The 2,418-nt window shown below is 35.3% G+C and overlaps 1 long non-coding RNA gene across 1 annotated transcript; it reads right to left on the bottom strand.

Annotated features, from left to right (window-relative positions):
• LOC134239522 (uncharacterized) lies at positions 1-1,641 on the bottom strand. The gene is made up of 3 exons (XR_009986238.1): positions 1,179-1,641; positions 357-483; positions 1-112 (listed from the first exon to the last, which is right to left on the bottom strand). It is a non-coding gene; the product is annotated as an uncharacterized LOC134239522 (long non-coding RNA).
• Between the last annotated feature and the right edge of the window lie 777 nt (positions 1,642-2,418).

Genomic DNA, 2,418 nt, shown 5'->3' with positions numbered 1-2,418 from the left:
AAGTAGTGATGCAGGGATCCCCGGTTAGATTCTCAGTCTAGCCATACATGTTCCTCGTTTCCTGACACACAAGTATGCCACTTCTGGTGTAGCAGATCTGGCTTGAACTTTCCTGAAATATTAATATGATCTTTGAGAAATTATTGACTTAAGAAAATGCTTCTATATGTATACAATAATACTGTAAGTTTGTACATTATGGTGTTTAAATTAAAAATACAAGGACTAAAAATCATAAATTTAAATTTTTAATACATGTATTATAAAACACCTCCTTTTTACCACCCCCTTGAAAAAAAACTTCCGGATTTTCCCTGATACATGTGCAAAAGTAAATTGAAAGAAAAAATACAAACCAATGGCTATTTTGGAGTTAATGTAAAAAGCACCCTTGACATTCCTCTTTCCAGGTGACACTTGATTTGGTCACATTATTTCAGCAGAGAAAGCTAACTACACTGTCTAGTTCATAGCTTGCTTCACCTGTAGTATTAAATATTTCTTTTATAATCTATGAATATGATATTTGTTTATAATCAGGGCCCTTTTGAGCATAAAACACATACATAAATTTATTACAGGTACATAAATATTACATAAGGCTAAAAAAATAGTCTTTTTTCCTGCTACCCGACTGACCCTATTTTTTGTCACTTGATCCTAAAGTTGTTTCTTTTTTTTCAATGCAACTTTTTACAATTTGCTTGTTATTTCAAAAAGACAAAAGATTTGCAAGTAAATGTCCACTATCATTTATAAAAGGGGTTATAGGCCTAATAATTAAAAAGCATCTGCCATCCAAAGCAGAGAAAGTTTATACATTTCTGCATTTGAACAATTTAAGAAAAATATGTTTTTCCATTTTTTGATCTGAGTAACTAAACTCCACCTCGTGTGTTAGGCACAGATAAGTATGATTACATTACATTTTTTTACCAATCCGGCCTTTATCATGTTCTGACACCAGAAATGTCCGGTTTTGTTCTTCTATTCTAGAAACTACAGTCTGGTCATGCAATAAGTTTTAAATTTTAGCTAAATAAAACTACTTTAGGAAGGAAAAAAATCTATGAAGGTTATTGGTAATTGAAGCTAAATATACTGGTTGTACCAGACCTATGCGTAAACAAACAAGCACCATAGTCATGATCGATATACTATAAGTCGTAAATATTCACCTTATGTATCTGACACGGACATACAAAAAATCTGTTCTGCAAAAATTTACTTCTTCCGTCATCCCAATTAACATCTGTAGGGTCATGGTCTTTAAAATGTCTATACAGAAAACAACATCAGGCACAGATCGATACCGGTGTACCCACGTGGTGCTGCAATGGACACTGGACAAGGAGTAGTTTCACCAAAATTATGTTCATGTTCGGCTTCAGTCTCACTTCTATTTTGATTCTCATGAAGATGCTTCAATTTCGAGAACCGTAAAGATTTAATACGTATGGTAACTTTGTCTTTTAAGTCGAGGAAATACCTCGATCGCTTCGTCGGCCATCTTGTAGCATAGACAATAATGTGTAAATGGAGACTTTTATTTGACGGCGTTCCGGAATCCGGAAAAAAAGCACGTGCAAATATGCGAATTCTTTCTATCACGTGATTGCTATCGGTCTCTACCTTAAATGAACATTCCAAGAGAAATTCGCTAAGATTTACTCGTTGCGTTTGGCGCGAAATTATGAATAGTGACCCTTCTTTCATAATTCCAAGACAGATTAACTGTTGCAGAATTATATGTACATACAAGTGAAGTAAGAGTAGTTGTTCAATAGCGTAATCGATAAGCGTATTGGATTTTCACGCTCGTGACCCGTTTCAATTCCCAATGTGTCCAAAATATGTTTAATCCATTTTCAGCTCGATTTTATGGGTTATTTTTCGGAATCGGACGGAAGACCTACTCGTTGCTCGCAACGAGATCGTTTCTAGTTATTATTATTATTATTATTCTTCCAACCGATTTTGTGCAAGCGATTTCTCAGAGATGGCTCGTCCGATTTAAACCAAACTTTCAGATCTGAAAGATATTCAATTGATCTTGATAGGTTTTTTGCCTTTTTGATTATCTCACTTCCGGTCGTGAGATATGGACGGTTTTTTGATTTTCAGAGGGTCGCCTTGTCCGGGAAACTCCTCCGAAACGACTTAAGATTTTCAGGGAAAATAGAGGAAGGTTTGGTGAGTTGTAATTGGGTCTCCAAATCTTTCTAGCGCAAAAGGCAGCGGAGTTCGGTAGGGCCGAAAAAATGTCTCAGAAATATCTCACAAAATTTGACACATTTTGTCTCATATCTTCACACCTGTTCATAATTTGTTAAAGCATATTGAAGACAAAATGTGCAACATCGCAAGACCTTTCATTTGATGTCAAAAAAATAGGGCTGACCCTTCAAATTAGGGGCT

The sequence above is a fragment of the Saccostrea cucullata genome, unplaced genomic scaffold (assembly GCF_032062105.1).
Source record: "Saccostrea cucullata isolate Sc308-1 unplaced genomic scaffold, CSIRO_AGI_Scuc_v1 ctg3127, whole genome shotgun sequence".
Lineage (NCBI taxonomy): Eukaryota > Metazoa > Mollusca > Bivalvia > Ostreida > Ostreidae > Saccostrea > Saccostrea cuccullata.
The sequence above is the reverse complement of the archived record's forward strand: the minus strand, read 5'-3'. Positions and strand labels throughout refer to the sequence as shown.